Source organism: Struthio camelus, chromosome 4 (genome assembly GCF_040807025.1).
Source record: "Struthio camelus isolate bStrCam1 chromosome 4, bStrCam1.hap1, whole genome shotgun sequence".
Taxonomy (NCBI): domain Eukaryota; kingdom Metazoa; phylum Chordata; class Aves; order Struthioniformes; family Struthionidae; genus Struthio; species Struthio camelus.
In genome coordinates this window covers 32,778,948-32,804,730 of record NC_090945.1, presented here as the reverse complement: position 1 = coordinate 32,804,730, position 25,783 = coordinate 32,778,948, and the positions used below count along the sequence as shown (strand labels likewise).

At 43.9% G+C, this 25,783-nt stretch overlaps 1 protein-coding gene and 1 long non-coding RNA gene across 6 annotated transcripts in view; one reads left to right on the top strand and one right to left on the bottom strand.

Annotated features, from left to right (window-relative positions):
- Window positions 1-25,783, top strand: part of MAML3 (mastermind like transcriptional coactivator 3) — a 327,612-nt gene that overhangs the window by 180,958 nt on the left and 120,871 nt on the right. The gene's annotated exons all lie outside the window — the stretch shown is intronic.
- LOC138067043 (uncharacterized) lies at window positions 13,899-25,623 on the bottom strand. Its single transcript, XR_011140714.1, has 3 exons — window positions 25,338-25,623; window positions 23,635-23,727; window positions 13,899-18,348 (listed from the first exon to the last, which is right to left on the bottom strand). It is a non-coding gene; the product is annotated as an uncharacterized lncRNA (long non-coding RNA).

Below are 25,783 nucleotides of genomic sequence, written 5' to 3'. Positions count from 1 at the left end.
TGCCACTAGCGATGGAGAGGCTATGTTTGTTTTGTGCCTGAATCCTCATTATGTTCTTTATTCTCTGAAGAAGCTGGATAAAACAATCTTTTGATGATAGTTAACCACTGAAGCAAATTTTTATTCTATGTAATTCTATTTAGCAGGCTAGGTACTCAGATGGCAGATGCTCAGAAATACCTCAGTTGAACAGATGGATTTTATTTTTTAAATGAAAACCTGCATTTCAGATTCTGAAAGCGTTTAGGCCTTTTGGAATTTGACTACGCCGGGGTTACAGTTGATATTAATGTACATAACTGGGGGCAGGGGAAAGTCATGGGTCTCTGAGGCAGTAATTTATTACGCTGCAGTTCTGAAAGAGTTTTATCTGTATGTAAACAGGAATGCACAGAAAGCTGAGGAACCTTTCAGAAATATTTTTGTTCTACAGCATGATGAGAAAAGAAATTTCATCCCTGGGACAGATTTTACTGGAAATGGCAAATTCGTTCATGTTAATAGTGAGGTCATCTTTTAAAGTTTCTGTTGAATGACAGTGATCCCAAGGAATTTCAAATACACCCAGGAAACGGAGAAGCAAGAATGTAGTCTCTTGTTTCTCTTTAATAGTGATTCCCTTTTTCTTTTTTCATTTTACTTCCAGCAGAAGAGCAGCTAGAATCAGAGTGATCTGTGAGATATTAGTGGGGCAACTTATATTGCACCATCACATTCCCTTGGAATAAGCATGCTTGGATAGGGAAACATCAGCAGACTTAGGTGGGGCTTACACCAGTACAGCTGAAAGAGAAACCCTGGTTTTCATTTTTAAGCAAAAAGGCAATTGTATATGAATATGAACAAATGCATTAAAACACCTGTTACATATTCCTGGCATTCAAACCACCAAAACTACTATGGAAGATAATGCCAGCCCAGGAAGATTTATTTGTCAGCCTTTTAGTAGGACACTTGCAATGAAAAATCTATTTATTTCGCTTGTCCATCAAAATATGACTTGCCTTGAGTGGATGAGTAAAATTTTGCAAATCCGCATTAAAGTAATGTAATTCCCTACGCAGCGCCAGTCAGTTACTGTCTTAATGTAACTTGTGCTGGGGGAGGTGTCTTGTTTATGCTTTGGTTTATTGCTTTTAGCGGGTGTGAGTAGCAAAAAGACACTCGCAATATCATGATTTACACAGTATTGCTCATGTTAATCACGTTACTTTGCCAGACGTTTTTCACACATCTCTTCACCTCCCACCCTTTGAACTGCAACTTTCCTTGCTCTGAGTCATGCTGTAGCCTCACGTAATGAGCAGGTGCGGCCGGCAGTGCAGATGTGCGCCCAGGGCCCTCGGTGCAACTGCTGCCCATAAATTTAAAGGAGGAGAGGAAGGATGCTCAGCGTGTGCACGTGTGCGGCTGTGAGAGAGCGTGCACGCATGATTTTCCAGAATGTAAATCCCTAAATCTTGCCTTGAGAACAATGAGCGCTGTGATCTGCCCTCACTCGCAGCACAAAGGCGAGAAAAATAGAGTAACCGCAGCCCCACGGGGCCGGACGCTGTGGGGCTGGAGGAGCGCAGCCTGCGCTTTGTGCTGCATCCTCAACCTGGAGTAACAGAAGCTCCTGCGCTGACAGTGCGTTCTTGGGTTTCTAGGACAATTTGGGATGCAGCATCACCCCTCCTTTTCCTCTGAAAACCTTCTGGACTTCCCCTTGGATTATAGCACCGTTCCTGCACGCTTCTGAAACGCTGTCAGCTTGCGTGCGTCCGGGCAGCTTCTGAGCTCGTGGTGAGGCAGGTGTCGCACAAAGGGGCTCGTCCGAGACCAGCGGGCCTTGCTCACAGTGCTCTCCTGCTCACAGTGCTCATCACCTTTCTGCCCGCAGGGAGGATAAGTTAGCTGCTTTACACAGAGGTTTGCATTTCGATTGCCGTCTTTCTGGACTCCTTTATGAAATGCTGGGGTTGGGGTGGGAGGTTGGCTGACTGTAAAATGCAGGCGAAGGGGGCAGGCCTGTAAGGTGCGCAGCATCGACGGAGCCGCCCTGACCGCTGGAGACCTGCGCGAGCCCCAGGTTCTGGCTGCGCCAGGTGCTTTGCAGGATATGTGATTGGCTGCCGTGGCCAATTCAGATCTGACAGTACTCAAGTCAGGCACGGGGAACTGGTAAACTATGGCAACAAGTAATTGGGCAAAGGATATAAAGCATTTGTGATGGGAAAAGATCAGTAACATTAAACAAACAAGCAAGCATCATAGTGTTTTGGATTGCTTTGTGTTACGAGAAATTCTGTAGGCCAAGTAGCTCCATTTATCCAGTCTTGTAACTGCACAAACCATGAGACTGTAATTTAAAAAACAGTAACAAAAAAAAGCCAGCAGAGGCTTCCTTTTTTGTCTCTGGAAAGAGGAATCAATCCTAAACTTTTGTTCCTTTGCACCAATATGCAGGGCTGTGCAGTGTTGAGCTGCCTTGCCTGGATGCTAAATTATAAGATGTGTGTTATTCTTTATTTCTGTGTCTGGTGTGATGCAGGTTGTGTCAGCAGCATCCAAATGCTTTGGTTTACTTTGAAAGACTAGGAGAGTTAAGAGTCTTTCATGAAATAAAAGAAAATCTCCCCAAAAGCCTTGTGCTATTTCTGAGTTGTATTCTTGGTTGCATTGGCATATAGCTGGAGTTGATTCATTTGCATTAGTGAGAAAGTCAAAGTGAGAGCAGAATTAGGCCTAGTTGAAAATCAAGCCAAAATCATATCTGCAGTTCAGTCTCAGCCTTGATTTAGCAGCCTGTGGCATCGCTTGTGAACCCGGGGAGGTGGATGTTTCCCTTCCACTCTGAACAGCGGCTGCATGACATACGCAAGGGAGCTGTGGTCTGCAGTGTATTATGGCCCTTGGAAATCCAGCCACCCCCACCAGCGGCTGGAGCTGGGGCTCTGGCTTTTCTGAGCTGGTTCAGGTAACCTGCGCTGCACAGCGGCGTGGGCAGACGTGCCAGGCCAGGGAGCAGGAGCAGGACTGTGCTGAGCCGTGCTCTTCCAGTCCCAAAGCTGAGCTGCCCCCCCGGCTCGGAGGGACTCTCCTGCCGTCCCACAGCGACACAGCTTCTGATGGTCAGAGATGTAGGTTCATGCCTTGGGGGGGGTGTCTCAAAAGCAGCCCAGGGCCTGGGCACCTAACTCCCATGGCTTTCAGAAAGAGCTGCTCAGCTGCATAGGTGCTTTCGAAGTGCTGGAGGCTTGTGCAGGGAGGCGCCAGGGGAGGAAGGTTTCCCCCTGCCTGGTTACCCCAGTTATCTTTTGGCTGAAGCGAGAGAGCTTGAGAACCCATACAAACTGATAGCAAAACTGTACATCTCTTGAGCCATAGGGCATTGTTTGTTTTAGACCTTTCAGAGACCTTTGTCTCAGTAAGGCAGGTGAGCGTTATTTTTAAACATATTGCCCTTTAAATGCATTTCCCAGTAAATGACTGGCTGTTCCTTTTCTTCTGAGGAAGAAAAAGGGACATTCCTGAAACCATGTATTATTTGACATACTTTTTATCATGTCAGTCCTGACCTCAGTTTTCTCCGAACTGTATGGTTTAAATCTTTTAAATCCCTCCTCAGATGGGAACTTTTCCAGAGCTGTAGTAAGTTTTGTTCTTCTTTATCCTTTTTGAAATGAAGTATTGGGTCCTTGAGCTTGAGTGTGCACCAAAGATTTACATAAAGCTTACAGTTTTTTTTAAAACCAGTATTACTTTGTTTTCTCGCTCTGTTGTCTTGCTTCTTTGCCATTTCTTTGTCATTCTGTATAGAGCAAATGTTTTCACTGAACTGTCTACAGTGATGCCTAGGTATTTTCCAGAGCAGTTAGAGTTAAGATAGCATCCATCAGGGTGTATGAGTAATCGACTGCTTTTTATGTGCACTACCTTGCATTTGTCTATGCTAAATTTCAATGGATCACAGAGTATTTCCTCAACACCTCTGGAAGTTATACAGTTATTGACTGAGAGGGGGAGGGAGGATAGAAATTAAATGATCACAACATTTGCTGATTATTTACTAACAGAGAGGGAGGGCTCCTTTGAAATGAGACCAGTTTCTCAGAATCTCATTTCTCTATGCTGTTTTCTCTCTCTCTCATATTCTCTCTCTCTCTTCATATAAAGTGGCAGGATTGGGGAAGGCATGCAAGAGATTTCCTTTAGTTCTCCTCGTTTTGGAAAGGCTTGGGCAGTGGGATGTTTCAGCGCTGCAGGAATCCTAAACGGGGACTGTGTCAGCACTTCCATGTGCTCAGGCAAAGCGAATGCGCGTCTGTGTGTCCAGGCAGGGAAGTCGGAGGAGCGCACTGGCGGCGGTGACAGCCCTTAGGCCTGTAAGGTGATAACTCATCAGCAGGCTTTTCAGCCTGCAGGAAAGCTTGCAGGATAAGGAGGCTGCGTGGCGTTTCTGATGCCTATCAGGGATTGATTTCTTACCAAGACAAGAATTTGGGAAAATCTTTCCTTCCTTGAAAGCACAGCAGATAAAGATAATACACAAACTCTCAGTTCAAGTGCAGGAAAAAGTATCATTCCCTTCTGCAGGCAGACGCATGCTTGCATTGTGGTGGCGTGCATTAAGCTATCACTTGATAAAACAGTCAGTGCTGGGGCAGCAGTCTGTGGCAAAGCCTGTACTTGCTACCACTGTGGACTTACAGAGGAAACTATGAGAGCCAGTGAGTTTGGTTGCCTCTGGTTTTGAACACCCAATTTTGAGAGCATTAAAAGAACCTGATTTTTACAAAGTGAAAAGCACTACCTAGAATTCTAGTTTAATTCCACTGTGCAGCTGCTAACCAGAAGCGTTACCTCTTTTCCTTCCCAAGCATCAGGAGCTTCACAGTTGTCACTGCTGTTGTCTGTTTGTCACCACAGTACATTTGGTTAAAATATTGACCAGGAAAGTCTTGGGCGTGCGAGCGCTCATTTTAGGAAGATTATACATAGTCGTGCTGCAACTTCATCAGTATTGTGGGTTTCTATAAGGGAGTACATATGTATTTAGGAGATGTGTCTGTACATTTCCTAGGCAGCCTGTGGCAAATGAAAACAGAATGTTTCAAATGTGCTGCTGTCTTTAAAGAGCCAAACACACCAGCTGAGCAGTCTACAGCTGCGCTTGCCATCCAGTGCCTGAGCTCTGCGTACTGATGTAGTCGCAGTGAGCTGGCTTTGAGCACCACCTTTACCTGAAGATTTAGCAGATGAAGTAGATGCTATGGTGTGTGGGCTACTTTTAAGGAAAACTCCAAGTATTCTTCAAAGAAAGTTTCTCTCATTCCATCCTGGCTGTTCTTGTGTTTGGTATGACACCAGAAAGTAGTAAAACACGCTTTTAAAAACATGTTTTTCTCTTGAGAGTGCAGTTTTGTTCATTCCCTACTCACACTTCTCCCTGCACACCCATCTGGTTTGGGGCTTGTAAATTAGCATAAATTGTTTAGCATGCGAGTAGCAGCTGTGGAAAAGCGCCCGTGGCTGTTGGTGAGATCAGAGCGGCGCTTCCAGGGAAGCAGGTTGAGCTAGGCCTCTCTCCGAGAAAAAGCACGCTAGCTTGTCTCAGAGACCCACGGGTTTCGGTTGTGGTCGTGACTCGCACACGGGGTCTCTGGGGTTTGGGGGGAATCTTAAACGCCTTTTTACACATGCTTGTGTGTGTTTGCCATTGCACCTGCCTGCCTCACCATTTCGCTGTGGCCTATGCTGCACTGAGTCAAGTGTTGAAAGTAGAGCAGTGATGGACAGTGTCGCAGTGTGATGTTTTTGTGGTCTGCTTTTTCCTTCTCCCTTCTGTTTTAATATTTCAGCCGTCTGTTCCCCCTCCCCCTCCCTTGCTCTTCTCCAAGAGCACTTCTCTCCGATGCCGTACTGCTGTGTTCTCTTATTCTCGACTTTTCTGAAACGCTCTCTGAACCAGCATTACAGACTTACGTCCTGGGACCTCACTGCATGATATTCAAACCGTTTGCTGCTTGTAAAGTTAGATATCAAAGTTCCTGCCTGTGGCCTGTTGCAAAACGGGTGTTCAGAATACCTATCTTTTCATCAGGAAACTCCCTGCTCCGTGTTAGATTACTATTTAAAGAGAAAGCACTCAGATCCTATAATCAGAATACCCAAATCGTTCGCCCAGTTCCTCCTCCTAAGGTCTTGTTGCAACTTTGATGTACAGATGTTGTCAGACGGTTTTGAAGGCAGAAAGCCTGCCAGGAAGAGTAGTAGCAGAAAGTAGAGGAAGATCAAGTTATCAAAGGGGATGGCTGAGGAGAAGTGTGCAATGGTGGAGCTTCCACAGATCTTTTCCGTTCTCCTTCCTGGATTCAAGAGCTGCCTCCCCACAGTAGAAATCCAAAGACAAAGCAATTGGCATTTAATACTTCCTCCTGTGTCTATGTGCTGAACGACCCTGTAGAGCCCAGGAAGGAGGGAGGAGAGAAGGGGATGTAATTTACTTCTTTCCATGCCAGCTTCAGTAAACTTGGCTCACCATGGGTCCCTCTCTTGCGCTTGTAAAATACATCTGAATTCAGTAGCAGCATAAACATGATGAATATCTGGTCTGTGTTGAAGGGCACAGAGTGGTGCTGTCTTGCTCTTGGGCTTGCTCAGATATATATTTCATATATCACTTACCTACCACATAGGGTGGTTATGAGGATTAATTAGTTAATGTTTGTATAGCACTTTGCAGATGTAATGCACTATTAGGCTCTAGTCTCTGCTTGATGCATGAGTAGAACTCCCATTAATGCTAATGGAGGTTACATGCATTTTTCAAGCAGGGAATACATAAATGCTAAATGTAATTGTAATTATTATTGTATTTCACAATATTACATATAATTTAGCTTTTGTAATTTAACTTAATTTTTTTAATATATAACTTGCAGAAATAAACAATGTTCTTAATTTTGACTCTGGCTTTCAAGAACAAACTACATAAACCTGAAATAAGCAAGCATCCTTCGTTCCTCATGCTCCATTGTTTCCGTCTCCTCTTCTGTATCTTCTGACTAGAGGTGGATTTCCACGTTCTGCAATTGGCAGAGGTATCTAGCCAGCTAAGGAAGCAAACTCAACAACACCTAGCACAAATAGTATTTGATTACTGTTAATTACAGTGCTGTCACATAGACAGGGGGAAAGATCGACGGCTGGCTTTGTCAAATAGCAATGAAATAACCCGCTGTCTGTCTACTGACTTAATGGCTTTAATTGCTAGCGCATAATCAAGATCTGGTGAATTTGTTTGAACATATCAGCAGGCACCAAATATTTCAATTAAGATCAAGTTGTGTAACTAGTTTTGCTCTACCTAGGGCAGAATTCTGGCAAATTCAGATTTTTGAGACTCACTAGAAGGTACCCACTGGTAAGGGCAAGCAATAAAACTGAAAGCTGGATTTTTTTCAGAATTTAAATAACCTTCTCCTTCTCTGATGCTACTGGAACCTTGTATGTTTTATTTTTTTTCAATCCGGTTTCTTCCTCAAGGCAACGTCCTCTGGCAACGTCCTCCAGCAGAGTCCATGTACTACTGGCTTTTTACTGTGAACCCATTCCTCAGTGCACCCTAGGCACAAGATACGAGGCCTGTGGTGTGCCCCAGAGATAACCATTTTGGCCCAGAGGAGAGTCTGTCTCGGGTCCCATAAGGAGGCCAGCTGCAGCAGCAGGAAGCACAAGGCAGTCCAATTTCCATTGCTGAAAAACCGTAGCCTAGCACACCAAAGACGGTCTTTTTCTTCCGTGAAAACAATAGACCTTTTTTTTCTTTTGTGCCTCATCCTCTTGCTGGAACAATCTTTTTTAAGAAATCAGCTCCTTTCTATAGCCAGTGGATGTTAGAAGAGGTTTGGGGTGAATGCTCAAACTATGTTTGGTTTTGAGAGATGAATTTGTCCCAAACTGTCTAAAGCCGCTTTACTTATATTAAATGCTCAATCAAAGATTTTTGCTCTGTCTTTGAAGAGGTCCCTTCAGGGATTCACACCCATTCAACCAGATCATTAGCAGCTTCTTAGGCACAGAGGAACAGGTCCTTGTGATAAAATCTGCAAGGCCAGCGACCCAGACTTGCGCTTTCACTAATCACTAAAAGGGGAATCGTGCACCTCTCTGAGGCTGCTTTTGAGTACTGGATGCTGTAGACTGCCCTTACCTGTCCAGTTCATATCATATAATCATGACATTTGAAAAGACCCTCCTGTATCAAGCTATGCCTGTTACGCTCATCAGTTTTCATTTAGCTGCTTTCTGAATTTTCTCTTCTGTCTGTACGGTTCCTATAGCTTGTTACATGATAGGTATTAGTCTGGATTGGTTGATGGATATTCTCGGCACTGAGGACTCTGCCTTACTTTAAATTGATCCCCTTAGCTTTAGTGGCTATAATTCTTGCCCTGACACTGGGAGAACTGACATTACAACCTGTGCTCCTCTGTGAATTGTTATCTTCCACTACCATGATTCTCTTGTAGCATCATCCACATACCATTCCACCCAGCTTTGCTCTGACCCCAGGACATAGCTACTCCCTATCTTCTCTCTGCTCCTACAGATCCTGTAATTTTAGGGATCGTGCTCAGCCAGTTATGAGTGACAGAATTCTACTGAGCTCAAAAGCTGGCATGCAGAAAATCCCAAGTCCTTTCTGTTTTGTTGTGAAGGACCTTTGGAAAATGTACCAGCCTCCTGCTTAGTTTTGGCAAAGTTAAGAGTCATTTGTGCGTGTATATTTAGTGGGAGCTGTCAGCACTCCACAGCTCTCTATATCAGACCTGGAGTCTGAGAGCTAAAAACAATCCCAAAAGACAGAGAGAATTCATGATAGGCAAATTTACCTTTGCAGAAAGGCAGAAAAATAAACCAGAGAGTTTTCTTTCTCTTTTTTAGTTTGGAGAGGAGAAACCTAGCCTACCAAACACTTGAGTGTTTTGTTTCTTTTGGATGTGAGTGTGTGCATGTTGAAGGAGTTTTCAGTCTTCTAATGGGCTCTACATATTGATATTTTAAAGATGTGACTAAGCTGATACTGTAATAATAGGTTAAGGCAGAGATGCCAGGCAAGGGCAGTGGGCCTGCATATTGATAAGGCCTAAGAACGGGAGAAACGCAGAGTGCTTGTCTGGATATGTTCTGTGTGCTTGCTACCACTGAGTCAAAATTTTACTGTATTCAGGAAACTTTACTCACAGAGGAACCTGCTTTTTTAATCAGATTTTTCTTTTCTTTTTTTTTTCATTCCCAAATGCTATATGGATTCTGTTGTCCAACTGAAATAACTTAGGCATCAGCCACACAGTTTGCATTACAGTGATATCACACACAACTACATTACGTGCTGTGGTTATGGATTTTCCTTCTCTACCAACACAAAAGATGCTGGGACAGCAGCTGCCAAACCATTGCGCATAAAAGCCACCATTTTGATAGACAGGGAACAGTCAAGGTTCCCTGTTTCTTAGGGGGGCAAATAAAAGCTAGGAGGAAACAGTTTGCAGTGCTCTTTTGCTAGAGTGCTTTTCGTTTTCTCTGTCTGTCTTACTAGTTCTGTTGGATCTACATAGCCCTATAACTGCTTCCACGTCATGAAGTTCATCACAGTTATCCACCCTTTGGAGGATGCTGTCTGTGGTGGTGCTCCGTTTCACTGTTTGACTGTAGGCATGGGTGTTCTTGAAAAGTACAGGCCAGATGCTCAGAAAGGGTAAATCAGCATAGCAAAGCAGCTGCACTTACACCACCTGAGGACCCCTGCTTTTTAGCTTTTTCATCTTCCTTATGTGCATTTTGTAGCTCCAAGCAAACTTTGCTAATATTATTGCTGGCAATTATATTGTCATTTGTTTCTGTCTGTTCTGCCCATCATTTTTCCCATATTCCTGTCTTGTTTACTTCTGCTCAAAAGCTGTGAACTCTGCTAGTTTTCAAAGTTGTCATCTTGCCCTTCCAAAATCACCAAATTTCTTCCATTTGTGAAGGTACAGTCTTTGAAGTGTCTTCCTTTCTGGGAAGGAGGTTACATTAAGCTTAAAAAAAAAAAAACCCAAAAAACAAAAACCTTAGAACTCACATTTCTTTCTAATTGTTTTCCCCAGTAGGAATCAGTTTGTACCAGGAGTAAGGTGTATGTCCTGGAGACCTCTGTTAGTTACCAGTCCTGCTCTCAGTATATGATTCCTTTATTAACTAGGTGTAGGGATGCCTGGATAGTCCCCATATGAAATCCTGAAGACTTTTACATTGCCTTTTAAATGCAAAGATATTCCTGAAATGGTCCTACCATAAGGAAGAGTTGGGGGTGTGTGTATACGTGCACCTGTATTGAGGGAGATGGAGAGAAAGGTAGCAAAAAGCTTGCAAAAAGTGATGCTAAACAGCGCAGTGACAGATGCTACTGATGTCAGATTCTTCACTGTTCACTCCAGTGTTTTCATTATTTTTGCAATTCTTATTTTATTTTTGTTGCTAAAATTGTTTTTGGATGCCCTTCCATAGAAAACTTAGTAATTTTCCTACACAGTTAATATTCAGATATATTAAAAAAAAAAAAAAAACTATTACAGTTTAAATGATGAACAGATGCTAATTTATACATATATACTTATACTCAGAATGCCTAATTAATGATCTTCTGTGTCAGTCACAGATATGCAAATGACTATATTTTGCAACTCTTACTCTAATTGCATTGCCCTGTCTGGCTTCTGTTTGGGGGAATGGTTTTACTGCAGTTTAGGAAGGGATATGAAGGAAACTAACTAACTCTTGTTTGTTTGGTTGCTTAATGTTTTACCAAGGTAAATCATGTGGCGTTTTGATCAGGCTTGTAGTTTTAGAAGTCAAAAGTAAAGAACATAACTATTTTCTAGCTGTGCTGATTAATCAAAACAGGTAGGGTTTTTTTTTTTTTTTGGCTAGTTTATGTCATTGGCACACATACAAAGCAAAGTATCTTCTTTCCCTGAGGTTAGCATTATGAGTGACTTTGACAGACTAGACAAGAATGCCCACCTGACTGCAGGGTACGTGACATGTTTTGTGTTTGCTATAATTGCTTGCATTGACAGACCCTGGGAGCACTGTCAAGCGAGTGCTGTTTTGTCCCTATGTCCGTACTAGAGTTTTGCAAGCTCATAATCTTCACGGTAGGTGAACTCAGTCCCCGTGAAGACGAGTAGGATAAGTCTTTTGCTCTACTTTTCCATTGGACAGAGACCAACTGCAGACTGCATAAAGCAAGATGACTATTTACAACACATACGAGGTGCCAAAGTTAAGAGGTTAGCCTGCAGGGGTCCTGCAGAGGGAGATTCGGAGCAGGAGCCAGTTTAGAGGGCCTGAGCTGCGTTCTGGAGAGCCTATCTGTCCCTATTCACTTTACGGGGAGATTAACCCCATCACATCGTTCCTAAAGTTCAGTGGTCTGGACACTCATCACAAGGCCATAATTTCTCATCTTTCTTCCTCTTTAGAAAAGTCTTCATTCATGGCAAAGTACAAGATAAAATTTTTATTAGGGTTTGCAGGTACATTATGATACATAAATAATTTTTACCTTCCATAGCTAGAAAGACTAGTAATAAAAAAAAGATGATTTTCAACTGCTATACGAACTTGCATTGAAGCTGGACTGGTTTCCCAAATCTTGGGACTTGGATACAGGAAAATGAACAGGGCCAGTTATTTTTAATTGCTATCTTTCTGGTATCTTGGAGTGAAAACAGCTGAGTGAGTGAGGAAACACTCTAAACCTGACAAATGCCATACTAGGTATGAAAAACAGGTAATAAATTAATTAATGGAAGCTTCTTTCCAACTTTCCAGTGCTTATGTCAGGGTACCACATGAACTGTTGGTCCTGGGCTGGACTGAGGCAGGAGGAGGCCCCAGGGAAGCGGGCAGGGACAGTAAAGTCCATTAGTGCCCTTAGGGCCCTGACCACTTACAGCTGCATCATTAATTATTACACCAAAAAAGACACTTATCAATCGTTATCCCTATAGTTTTCAATAGTTATTCCCTTACATATCCTAGATATGTATGGGAATTCTTAACAAATCAGAAATTCATACTGTGGGGATGGTGGAGATCTTATCTAGGTTAGAAAGTTCCTAGAGAACAGCCTTGCTTTTTCCTCCATCCAAACTTTTTTCGTGCTGGCTACTTCAACAGGTTCTGGGTAAGTGTTTAAAGAATAAAGGCCCTTAGTAGACTTTAAGCTGTGCTGGAATTTGTTTGCATGTTTTTGCCTGAACTGTGTAGGAATTAGGATTCAGTCCATGCAAGGAGACCATAGATCCAGAGGAGCCCATGTGGTTCAAAGGAGCAGCATAACCACTGCAGAGCGGTGCTCCAGCAGGGCAAATTGTCCTTCTGAGCTGTAAGCCTATGTTAGACTGGATGGGAAGAGTGTTTACCCAGGCCCAGTGCTCCTGGAGTGCAGCCTAAGCGGAACGGCTGTGTTTGCTTTGTTTCTGCGTTTGGCATCTGTAAGCAGCCGGTGGTGCTTGTGCACTGCCCAGTAAAAGACCGAGGCTGAAAGTCACTCCAGAAACTCAAATCTTGCTTCCAGGCAGTAGAGTTCACAGCTCTGCTCTTAGCACAGCTCTTAAATCACCGCTGGGATTTGCAAGGAGTTCACAGCAGCATAACTATCAAATCATGCCTCCAGATTGATCCTGCTGGCTGTGATGTCGGACCCTGGCTAGGGAAGTTATCGATTCCAGACAAACAGCCTTGCAGGACAGGGAGGTAGCATGATCTATGCTGTTGTGCTGTTTCCTCACTCATACAAGTGATGACAATCACGACACAGGCATCCAGCAGCTCCATGACATCCAACGCTTCATCATAGCTGGATGTGTTAGTGGGCTCTCTGCACCGGGAGGCACACACGCTGCTCAACTTTGTGTGCGCAGAAGCCAGTTAGTGAACACAGGAAAGAAAGATCGAGCGCTCTCTCTAAAAGTGCCAGTGCGCAGAGGAACGCGTTCCAGTGGCAGGCTTCATTATTCTCTTTTCCTCTGCAAAATGCTGGTTCTCTCTTGCAAAAATACTAATACTTTTAAGTATTCATTGCCATTATTTATGGATTAAATCTATAATTGGTTACAACTCTTTAGAGACACGTTCAGGTGCCAATGCTTTTCCAGTGCTTGCTCTTTGGATGCTATGTCGTATGTATATTTGTTTCTTGTACAGTGACCCCAGCACTTTTTTTCTAGTGTGTATATATGCCTATTAGCCCTGGAAATACCTCCAAAATGCAGAAAAATAGGTACGTTTATTTATTTCCAAGTGGTATATTAAAGTGTAATCAACACCTTGTTTCCTGCGTTTTCTTTGAATCTTTGATTAGCATCCATCACCCTTATCACAATGCAAATGTAAAAATGGAGAAATACCAAACTCTGGGAGAAACGGAAACTTCTGTTTCATGGGCAGCTTTTTGTGTGTGTTGTTGTAAGTTACTATAGTAAAGCTTTTCCACACAGATGGGCTATTTCCAGTGGAATGGCAAGAAAATCTTAATCTGATTCTTTCCATTTTCTAAAAAATGACTCTGCATCAGCTTGGGAATTGTAGGAAACAACAGCCCCCGTGGCTTTGTTCCGTTTGTTCCATCTGCTTGTGCTAGAAAGTCACCCGGAAAGAAGGGCTTTGACAAGTTTTGCTTGTGAAGCTATGAGCAAGTCATATAAATCTCAGCTTAAGAGATGCTTTTTATGCCTTTGCTGGTTCATTAATATTTTTGCATAGGGTATTTTAAAATGCAAGGCATAGACATTTGAACACCTGCACGTCTCCATTTAGATTCCAGTAACTCAAAAATATGTCAAGTCAGGGACCTAAACTTTGTGGCAATGTTTGTAAAGCCTTTATTAATCATTCTCAGGCTCTTTTTAGGCACTGCCTTGTTCCTTTATCTTTCAATTGCTGTTTCAAAATAAGCAAATACAAAACAAAAATTGCTCTTGGAGTTAAACCGGGAAGAAGTTTGTGAAGCTGCTGGAAAAACAACCCAGCCACCCTCAATGAGCCAATAGGAGGGAAAGAAATATAACACTTGTAGTGTGAAAGGCTCTCTCCTTCGCTCTTTGCCTGCGTCAGCCACAAAAATAGCAACATCAGGAGCAAAGCTCTATTGGTTAATGAAAAAGGAGGAGAAAGGTGAGGCTGCTCCAAGTCGTGCTAATCACGTTCTTTCTTTATAGTCTGGCTACCTTGGTAGCTACTGCTGCAGAATTGTAAAGTTTGAGTCTGCACCTCCTAACATTTCCACTTCTGTTTGTTCTCTTTGCCTGCCTGCATTGGCTTTGTGGTCACTTTTAGCCATGTCAGCATGTTGAAAATTGCTGACAGTAAACACCGAAGGCATGCATGCGTGTTACTGAAGAAACCACAAGGAAAACAGCCTTGGGAAAATGGTGGATTTGCTCTCTGTGACATGTTCACAGCTTCCAGGCACAGTCTGGAGCCTCTTGCAAACTAGAGGGCCAGGACAATTTTTTTTAAGAGAATCGATACAGGCCACAGCCTAGCTCACTTTTCCATGTGAGTTTTGATATGTGCAGTGGGAGAGTGATTCACTGTGCATCATACTGTGCAGAATAGGAGAAACACCAAGAATTCCAAGCGGAGCAGCTGCCGTGGGTGGCACGCAGCATCCTGTTTTTCCAGTCAGATTCTTTGGCTGCAGGTTCACAGCATGGAGATCACAGGAGGACCCACAGGTCCACTTTTCTGTCGTCATTGTCATGACCATCTTCAGGAAGGGAAACCTTGTAGAAACTGCACAGTGTGCTGCTCAGTGTCAGACACTGCTGTACTAGAGTTCGCCTGCACGGCACACAAGGAAGGTGCTGGCCATGAGAGAGGGCAGAAGGGGAGGTGCAGGTAGGGCTGGGGGCAAACAGGGCAATACAGAGTGGGGCACAGAATCACAGAATGGTTGAGGTTGGAAGGGACCTCTGGAGATCATCTAGTCCAACCTCCCTGCTCAAGCAGAGACCTCTAGAGCATGTTGCCCAGGATCACATCCAGACGGGTTTTGAATATCTCCAGGGAAGGAGACTCCACTACCTCTCTGGGCAACCTGTTCCAATGCTCTGTCACCCTCACACTGAAGAAGCACGAGGCTTCTCTTGTAAATACCTGTGCATATCAGCATGTAGTAGGATCGCCATGGTTTCCCCATGTCCCTACTACCATTTTCTTGTAGATTCAGCATGGCTTGGTTAGCCAGCACGCATGGAGGTACATGGCTTTGAGAACATTTCAGCGAAAAAGCTCGATCTTGCTTTCACCAAACCTGCACAGGTGCTGCATGAGTAAATTAAATTGGAGACAAACCCCAGAGCCCAGCTTTAGGCTGCACATTGCCAGAGGCTCAGCTCAGTTTACACAGTGCAGAGAAGGGGTAGGCTGGACTCAATCAAAAATGGATTTTGCTGGGAGCCTGTTTCTATTTTTATAGGAGTTTACCCAGCTGCTTTCAAGCCATTGCAGCTGTCTGAAGCAGTTAGAAGTGCACACCTTGTTGAAAACACCCACTCCTGCCAAGTCCACCTCTGTAACAGCTCTCACCAGGAGCTGGGCCACTTAGCCATCAAATGCGCTACCCAGGAGAAGCTCCTGCGACACAGACATTGCCATGGAGGGTGACTCAGAAGCTTCTGGTTCCCTTTCTGTTGCACAAATGATGTAGGATGTGGGGTGAGGCCCACAACCCAAATCAAAACCTAAAGATAAAACGTAGGCCAGAATCTCAGTTCTCTGGAATCACAGGACAATTTCTTTGTGGAAATTAGTAATTTATATTCTGCCTTCAGCTGATGCAGTTAAGATCAGGATTTGGACCTGAACTTTATTGGAAATTTCTATTTAAGAGCATGATTTCCAAGCTCCATTTAAGCTTGGTCTAGTCTCATTCAAGCTACCCAACCAAACTGCATTTTAGTATGAGTTAGCTTGAGCTGGCTTAAAACTGTGCTTTAGACTGAACTCAGCAAATACAACCCAAGCTGATGGAGTCTTCACTGCCTTGCCAACTAAAGGTAAAATGCCATGAGAAACAGGTGCTGAAATCTGGGAAAAGAGATGGATGTTAGGGGAAAAGCCAAGGGATTTGTCTACCCATTGTGTTCTGTACGTGCTGCTGTCTGCTCAAGCTGTCAGTCCTGGCAGAGAATGCATCCTCCCGCCTGTGCGTAGTGCCTACCGTATTCCAAGTGCCGTGGAGGTAATGGATAAACAAACCAAAACCATTTGTTTCCTGACGCTAGAGACTACGTTAAATCCCTGTTATAAAGTTCTGTAAGTTAAAACCGAAAAATTTTGTTAAGAATTCCTAGGACAGTGCTGACATATAATGACTAATTTTGTAAATTTTGCATTAAAAAAGGCATTTGTACAGTGAAGAGACTTCTGCTATATTTAGAATAAAACTTCATGCGCCCACTGTCAGGATGTGAGCTTAATTACAGCATGCTGCAAACTTTGCTTTTGTGAAGGATATTTTTCTGCACTGCTTACTTCAAAAAGCACATTTTTCCTGCTATTTTTATAATGCTTTTGTAACAGCAGCAGGAGTTGAAATGGGTTCAGTGGAACTCGAGAAGGATCCTCTGACGAAGCAGCGATAGTAGTTGTGCAGCTCCCCACTCTTAGCTTCTCACCAGCTGAAATGAATCAATGTCGGGAGGAAGGCGTAGCCAGTTGCTGTTCCCTTTTTTCCCCCTACTGTAACTTGCAATTCACTTTTGCATTATAGCCCAAATTATCTGTTAAGATTTAATATGGATACACTTTTGCTGCTGTGTTTGTGATTGGGTAACTGCTAGAGGATTACAATAGAAAAATAGTTAGTGAGTTTTACATCCATAAACAATGGAAAAACACATGTGATTCAGGCTCCCTGCCTTAGAATAACTGCTAGCTCTTTGCAATAATTGTCAAGCTGTAAAGAGACTTTTTTCCTTATCATAAAATCATAAAATCACGATGAGGTTTGCAGAGGCTGGCATGCTCTGCTCCAGATAATAGCAGAGCTGTTGCACCTGAGGTGTGGTGGTAGAGGGCTTGTGATCTACATGTGTTGTACCTGAGCAGCAAGGGATGTTAAGGTTGTAAAGGAAAATGCTTAAAAGTCAGGAAATGTCAAAGAAAGACTCCGTGTGTGTGTGTGTGTGAAACTTTAATCTTCCCTTGTCTGCGTATGAGTTAGTCTAGTCAAACTGTGGTTTTTGTTCTTTTTTTCTCAAGGCCTCTCCCTCTTTCAGTGTAGTTGTTGTCCGTCTCCTTACCCTGTGCGCTTATAGAGTAAATCATGTGGTGTGAATCACGTGTAGGGAAAGAGTATGAGTTTAAGCAGTGTAAAAAAAAAAAAAAAAAAAACAAAAACAAAAAAATACCCTGACCTCTGCTCAGACTGTGCTATCTGGAGGGATTCGCGTTTCTTATTAAGGCGGCGCAACTTGCATATTTTGACTGTTACTTGGGGTAAGGATTACAATGAAAACTGCATCTGTAGCTATGAGGGACACCTGGCACCTTTCAGAAAGTGTGCAAACACTCTGCAGGCTAGAGCCCCCTTTAAAGCTGTTCTCTGAGAAAATGACTGTAATGCTGTAAACGCTGTGCTGCGGGAGGGTGTTTCAAGGCTTTATACCAGCACCCTCTGTGTGCTGCAACTGTTCATTAGTTCACCAAGTCCTGAGCTGGTGGTACCTCCGCATAGTTAGTTGTGTGCAAAGTCCTCAAGCCTAGAGCAGGTGCAAAGATATGCAGAGAGGGAAATGTTGCCTGCTGAAAGCATTTCACTTGATTTCAAGGGTCATTCCACACTGAAGCAGTAAGACATGCTGCAGCCAAGGACAAGAAGCTCGGAGAAGTGCAAGCATGGGGAGCAAAAACGGCCTTGACTGAAAATTCAGATTTCAGAGGGATTGCTTTCAGACTAAAGGAGGAAAGTGCACGCGTTTCTCCTGCCAGCATACTAGGGTGGCATTTGCAGTGGTAGCACTGACGTTCCTGGGAGATAGCGATGGAGGGTGCTGGGCAGGCAGCCTTCAAGGTGCATTTTGTCATGCGAAGGTGCAGTACGGGGTGCAGCACTGTGTGGGCTGGAGGCTGGGCGTGAGGCGCAAGGTGCGATGCGGCTGCAGTTGCCCTGCGCTGCGTGGGGAAACATGAAGCGTTCTGTGCTGGCTGCAGCGCTGGTGAAGTCGAGCAGAGCCAAGGTGTGTTTTGGTGCGTGGTCACATAAAGGCATGTGTCCAGTTTCAGTCGGCCGCTAGGAAAGGATTCCTTAAAAAACCAAAGTATTACAAAGTATGCAGCATTTGCTTTGCTTAGTTTTTTCAAAGATAGGAGCAGCCATAATATGAGAAACAACCCAAAACTATTTACTGGTACTGAAGAAGTTTTCTGGAAAATATTTAATTTGTCAACATGCTACACTAAAAAGTAAATATGACATGACTTGTTGGAAGAAACATTTATTTTCTCTTTTGCAAATTGTGATGTAAATTTTAAACTTGTTTTTATTTTTCCTCTTCGGTTTTTAAAAGGAAAATAAAATAATTGGACAGATGTCTTCTAGATTTGATGATAGATTATGCAGTACAGAAGCTTGACACCTAGTAGAAATTCTCCTTTCTGCAAAGCTCTTTTAATGTAACAATATAAATTCATGTATCTAAGGTAAACTGTTTTCCTACCCTCGTGGGAGTCGCACAAATTTCTCCTGTTAGCCTGGTGCAGGGATTCTACTGAGCCTGCTCACCTGATGAGCAGAAATCAACCCAAGTGGCATTTGCAAAATCGCAACAGAGGGAGACTCCAGTTGCAAATAATAACAACTGAAACCATTTTTAATTTAGACAGCATCGTGCTCAAAGACGTTTGAGCCTCTTACTTGAAAATAACTATATGGCCATAATAATAAACAACCTTGATGGTTGGGGGTGGGTAAAATAATTCGAGAACATGAGGTAGTATTTTGTCTATGTGGTGTGTTGCTTGGCTTTGTCTTAAGTTTATCGAGGCAGCCCTCCCTTGAGAAGGGTGCTCATTTCCTACTTAAAGGGTGAAATGCTCCCTCATTTCTGAAACGCTGAAAGCCCCCTGAAACTTTCTTGAGTAGTACTGCTATCTGCGATTCAAACAAATAAACCTCACTTGTCCTTGGTTTCCCTGGGATTTTGGACTGTTGGCTCAAACAGTATTTCTCACAGTAAAGGAAAGAATTTGTTGAACTGAATTCATTAATTATGGGCCAAATATTGACATTTTGATTCTGTGCTTACCTGTTCTAAGACAATGTAAAAACAGAGCCAAGACCTTTATAATTTTGGTTTTGTTTTACTGATAGTGTGCCAAAACAAAAAGTGGCATCATGTGAGAAAGTAGAATGAATGCTTTGTCTAGAACAACTTTAGTATATTTATCTGTTTCTTTAAACATAATCTAAGACATTGAAAAAACCTGTTACTGAGATCTAAGCATTAATCTCTAGATGATTCTTACTGCAATTAAGAATTGCACAACAATCTGATTGTTATGAGTCAAAATAATAAACTAGCCAGGATTAATAGACTATTTGGCTGAAAAAAAAGAGAAAATGAGGGGCTTGTCTTTGTGTGGGCTGTGTAGCAGAAGAGCTCTTGCAAAGAGGGCCAAAGCTTTTGGAAGGCAGGGGACTGAAATGGCTGGTCGATGGATGGTATCTTCGTAGAATAAATTTTGTGACTAAAACCTTGCCCAGGACATTAGGTCAATGGCAAAGCAGAGACATTCCTTGTTAAACACAGTTCTCTGCGTGAAGGGCCGTGCTCTATGAACTGGGCTGGATGGTGCTGAGGCAGGGCTACTGGCCACAGGGTTTGATAAAGAGAACGTTTTTACGTGCTGTCAGTCCCTTTCTGTCCCCTCTCTGCTCTTCAAAATCTTCTGCAGTCTCTCTGTATATAAGGTAATTTTAAGTGAGAGTGCTGTGTTTTCTTTCCTGGAAAAAAAAAAAAATCTTACTCCTAGTCCCAATATCAGTATGCCACTCTGAGGATACTTGTATTAACTTTACTCACTGTCTCGTTAGTGTATTGCTACTTCATTGCAAGGTCAATGCCGGTACCTCAGAGTCTGTCTGGTCCAGCAGGAATGGCCAGGGTGAAAACAGGCACCTTGAGACCCTCTGTCCTCCAGCTCCCTGGAGAAGCACAGGTGCGAGGAAAGGAAAAGCAGAGAAGCACTGGAGAGAATGATATTCCGTCTACCTCCTTCCTTACTTCTTTCCTCTCTACTCCTAAGGAGTGCTGGAAACTCGAGGCTGTTTCTGGTGAATGTATTTCCAGCAGGGACCAGAAGTATGGAAGGTCTGAGTTAAGTTACTCTTTCTCATCTTCTCTTCCCAGACCCTACTGCAGTGACAGCTAGGTTCTGGTTTGCAAACAAACCCAGCATCAACCTTGGGAAGCAGGAAGGCATGAAAGGTCAAGAGCAGCCTGTTATGGTAATGTGTTTATCAGACCTGAAGTTTGACTGGGCAAATTAGATTAGGTCAATGTTTAGCCGGCACAGCCTCTCCTGCCTATGAACAACAAGGAGTATATGGCAGGCTAAACCACCCATAGCTGGCGAAGGGCCCAGGAAAGGCAAGCGCAACAGTGCTGGACGTTCACGGCGCTGCTGTGGGGCGCTGCCTCCTCAGCAGAGCCCCAGCGCAGGCAGAGCCGGCGTGCAGGGAGGCAGAGCGAGCGGCCAGCCTGGCAGACTAAACGGGGAGAGAGGAGGAGAGGCTCTTCCTCTTTCCTGCCTTCTTAAAATCAATGCTGGCGGACGTTTCCATTCTTTCTGAAAGGTTTCAGAGATAAACAAGGGTAGGAGCTAGAAAAGCAGCGCTAGCAGCAGGGCAGGCTTTGTGTACTTTTGCTCCATGGGGCTTCCTCTTCCCTCCTGTCACTTATTCTTCTGAAGGGACTTTTCTGACTAAAACAATAGTGGCTCATTAGCTCCTGGGTCCTTTTGTATCGGGCCCCCTGGCAGGGATGCTTTGTAGCCTGGAAGGAAGATAAAGTCCCGGAAGACCAAGTAATCAAAATGGGGGGGGGAGGCTACCCACAAAGTACAGCTTGTTTTCTCTAATTCTGTGGCATTTGCAGCTGGGTTGTGGTCACGGCTAACACGAGGCAACTGGTTCCTGATGGATCTGAGTCTTTACCACTGCTTTGTTACTTCAGAAATCTGCCAGCTCCTGAGGTCAATCTGGCCAGCGAGGAGTGGGTAGGCAGAAGCTGCCGTAGGAATTAGCTGCCAAAATCAGGCAGCCCGAAAGGCTGCCTGCTTAGCGTGCCCATGCTGTCTGTGCTGGTTTTCATGCGCAGGTGTTACCCCAGTAGAGGATTCATGTGAAGTGTAGATCAGAATGTAGAATTATGTCCAGCACAGGAATATTTCAGTTCTGGGAGTTCTGGTTCAGAGCAATCACTTGTTCAAGTCACCTCAACTTTTACTGGGAGGACTTCCAGTGAAGGCCTAGAATAGGTTTATATTGTTTATCTTTTAGTCTGTGCAACACTGATGCTGCTAGAATCTGTGTGCATGTTTCTAGAAAATGGCAGAAATACAACACATACATGCCATGCAAAAGTTGCCAGTTTTATAGATAGAACCTGTCTAGTAATATGGAAGTGCTGAGAGAAGCGTTATATCCACCTGTTTTTTTGCAGAAGCTTCCTACAACATCTCCTCGTGCAGAGCAGATGCAGGGCAAAAATGGCCCTACAACTGAACAGATGCAAATCAGATAACTAGCAAAGATCTGAAACGTGTAGTGAACTTTCTCACACATCCGTATGCTTCAGTGTGCGCTGGCAGAGAGGGAGGAGGTGGTTGTAGGCAAAGAGGTGTCTGACAGTATTTCATAAAAAAAAAAAGAGCGCTCCAGCTGCATGTCCAAGGAAACAAGCTGGAATTGTTTGGGCTGTAGCGAGGCTTTGTGTAACCATGTGGAGCTTGAACTGATGTGGAGGGGAGTTGGGTACCTTCTTGCAAGCATCTGTATTAGCTGTCTGTTAACAGCGTGGCCTCCAAAAGATGGTTTTGAGATCTGAGTTCCAGGCTGGCATTTGAGTTTTGATCCCTAAGAAGTTACTACGCATTAGTCAGAGCAGTTCAGTACTACTATGTTTAACGTTATTAACCGTTTGTCTGATCATCTAAGTGAGTAATAGAGAAAAGAGGAAGCGCGTGCTGTAAAAAAACCTACTAACTACCGTAAATCTACACTGTAGGATTTATAAATCCTGGCATCTCTGTCCAGAGGAGACAAATATTCCATTTGTTTGAGAGAAAAATGGCAGGTATCCTGATCAACCCAAACCCTTTGCATAAAGCCAAGTGTCAGTGCTCAAGACACCGGGAGCACCTACTGAAAATAGCACACGTAGTAATTTGTTTACCCGGCTGACTTGGGCACAGAGAATAACTGCCCTGAGGGCCAGATCCAGTCCTTGTGCCACAGACTGGCCAACTCCAGTCTTTAGCATCACAATAAGTGAAACATTTTAAAGCACATTAATGGCTCTGCCACCCATGCTTTGTTTGGAAAAATACCAGAATCCATTTTGGAAAAGCGGCTGGAGAAGCGAAGCTCTCTTGGTTTGAAATGGCTGACAGAAGTGTCACACAGGCGTCTGATGGCCTTGTCAATCAGACCCTGAACTACTCGCAGTGAGATTTCAGATTTCAGTGAGGCATTTTAAGGTAAGCTAGTACACTTTCCGGTTTGTTTTAAACGCTGTGCTGTGAAATCCAGTGATGGCTGGAGGTGACTCAGGTCCAGCACAAACGTTCCAGTGCAGGGGCAGTGTGGGACAGAGCAAATGGCTGATGGTGGGAATGTTTCCAGCTGTTTGAAACCAAGCTGTCCTACCTTGTCTGTCACAATCCCAGAGCTCCTAAATCGCTTGTGCATTTCTCTAAATCCTGCTCCCTAGGCCAGTATAGAGGTGCTTTTGCAAAGTGCTTTGGGATATTAGTAGCATCCGGTTTGCCTCTATTCTTCAGACTTTTTAAAGAGCCCAGCAGAAAACAAACGTAGTCAGCAGCTTCTGGTGTAAGTTTATTAATGTTTAGGTCTATAATAATGTTCCCATTAGGTATGTTCTTTGAAATAAAGTGCAACTGATGACTGTTTTGCTATTTTAATGGGCCATCCTGCAGTAGATGTGTATGACTGGGAACAGTTTAATGCCAGTCTAATCTTGTTGATTCCATAGTAGTTGCTGTTGATGTAAACTGGCAGGAACAGAAAACAATTTCCAAAAGCAGCTCTTAATTTTGGGGTACCTGTATTCTCAGAGGTCTGATGTTCAGAGATTTGATGCTTCACAGTTTTCAAAATCTGACTCCTTTATATGTGTAATTGAGGTATCCTTAATGTTTGCACTACTCTGGAAACTAAAAGGTGGTTTTGTCTCCTGTTTCTGTAACTGACAACCTGAAAACCCTCCTGTTCCCCAGCCACTGACCTCGACTTCTGTAGTGGAGCCTGTGCCTGCAAGAAGGAGCTGACGGCCACCACTACTTACTCACCAGTCTCTCTCCCACTCTGTGCTGCTCCTTCACCGGCGGCAGAGCTAACTCACTGCTCTTTGCTTGTAGGGTACTTCCCTCGGAGACCTGGAACTGCAAACATAACATTTAGTCTAAATCTGGTTGTTTGGATTTCTAATCTGATGAAACATGCTCCAGATCCTCTCTGGAGGAAATGAAGCAGGAAATGGCATTTTCTCCATTTCCTTTACCTCAGCATCACCCTGTGCATCATCGGATGAGATGATACTGTGGTTGAGAAACACTTAGGGGATTTTTTTCCCCTTGCTTTTTTTCCTGACAAATGTAGGCTCTGTCAATCCTTCCATTTCCCTTGACAGTGTGAATCATAAGAACGTTCAGAGTTTTTAATCTAAGCAGATTACAGACATCAGATGTACAGATATCAATTTATTACATTTTTCTTCTGTAATATTGATAAATAGGGAACTTTATCTGTTGTGTAGGCCTAGGTTCTGGAAAAGGCTATTTTATTCTCAGGAATGATTCACTCAAACTGTAAAGGAATAGCCATGCTGTCATGGCACCTTTTATTCAAAGGGAATGAGAAGGAGGAAATACTTTCTTGCTGCTTTAAACCTTACTGTGTGTTTTGTGCATCTCCTTTGGCCAGATCTCAAAGATGGAAACTGGTCAGTCCTTTCTGAGGTACCATTTTAAATCAGTGAAATGTGTTTTAAAAAGTAAGCAGCATGCAATGGATGTCTTCAAGTGACTGAATCTCAAAAAAAAAAAAAAAAGTAATAATTTCATTCTGAAATGAAAATTTCCTTGGGGATCCAACTGTAGTGGCAGTGTGTACACATCTGTTCCCGCTCTGTGTGGGAGAGCGCACGGGACAGGAGGAGGGGCACGGCGCCAGCCTCATGCCCGAGCAGCTCTGGTCTGAGGGAGCAAACAATCTCCTTACTGCTCAGTGGTTCACTACCAACAGATGGGAAGAAAGAGGGTGGCACATTCTCTCTTAGCAGAGTAAGGAGTGTGAAAATAACATCTGGGACACCTTGTGTTATTTAAAAGCCTAGTCTGTGTTTTATACTGTAGCTCCCCTTTCCTCTTTCAACTGCAGACAGGGCTTGTGACAGGACTTGAAGCTGATGGGCTCATTAGCTTGGGGGTGGCACAGAAAGTGAGAAAGCTTGTTGTGGTGTTCAGGGAAGGGCCGTAAATCACTGATTCTGAAGAAGAAAGAAAAGGACGTAGTCCCGTGCACAGGAGACTGTGAGAGCGCAGAGCTCTCCTCCGACTGGAGTAAGTGCTGATACCCCTTGTGGGATGCAGTGGCTGGGCCTTTCTGAAGCACTCGGCCTGCAACCTCCTCTCGCTCCCGCACGCAAGCAAGTGGGAAATGTACCGGCGCTGTCAATCGGAGCTTCCCCAAGTAAACGCAGAAGGGCAAAATTGGCAGGGTTCTTGTCAGTTTGGCTGCTGCCCACAGGGTACTGATTATCATTAATGAGTCTTATTGATTTCGCTGTGCTGCTTCTTGGGAACAGCAGGAGCAGCCTGTCTGCAGACTCAGAAGCACAGCGCTGCAATGGGTCACATTTAGAAAGTTATCTGTGCAGCCACAAGGGCCGCATTTTTTTGTTTTGTTTAAATTAAAGGCTAGATTCTGCAGAAGCTGATGATTTCAAGAGCCACATCCTTCCCCAGTCTCATCAGGAAATCATTCCACTTACCGCTGGTGAGTAGGTGAGCAGGTTTTTCAAGCCCGAATAGAAGCAGCAGTCTTAGCTTCAAGAAAGGGAAGGAGCTGTAATGTGACAAGAGTCTCTCGGGGATCTCTGGGTCTGATGTGTTCAAGACAGCCTGGATTTTGTTTGTTTTGGTATCAGTCAGCTCTGACTGCTGCATTGCTCCAGCCCTGAGGACACTGTTGTTTGCCCTTTCTGCTTAGCAGTGATCCTTGTTGTAAGGTGCTTTCTGTGGAAAGTAAATCTCCGGGGTCAAAGTCCTAGCTGGAGTGCAGGGCATAGAAGGATTCCCCCTTTTCCTAGACATCACGTCTCCAGCTCGTCCTCCCTCCCCCAGCCTGGCAAGGGATGCCAACAAAAACAACTGCTGTTTGTTTGTTTGTTTGTATTTTGTTACAAAACTGCAAATAGGAAAGTTACTGTGGGTGCTT